Source organism: Penaeus monodon, chromosome 15 (assembly GCF_015228065.2).
Source record: "Penaeus monodon isolate SGIC_2016 chromosome 15, NSTDA_Pmon_1, whole genome shotgun sequence".
Classification (NCBI taxonomy): domain Eukaryota; kingdom Metazoa; phylum Arthropoda; class Malacostraca; order Decapoda; family Penaeidae; genus Penaeus; species Penaeus monodon.
Genome location: NC_051400.1, coordinates 19,077,378 through 19,077,648, shown reverse-complemented (window position 1 = coordinate 19,077,648; position 271 = coordinate 19,077,378).

Below are 271 nucleotides of genomic sequence, written 5' to 3'. Positions count from 1 at the left end.
TAGATAGTTAAGGGATAAATTCGAAAAATGGGATGTTCCGAGGCAACTTAAAAAAAAAAAAATCTACTTTTTGGGGATGCCCCCCTCTAAAAGGGGAATGCCCATTTAAATTATATATGAGACAAATCACAATTTTATACTCTAACATCACACAAAATCAACTCTATATCTACAACCATTTTTTTAATAAGCAAATGAGTGGAGCAAGGTAGGCTTTTCTTGGGACGGTCCCCTTAAGTAACATCTGTGCAGAGCGCAATTGCTTCCATGG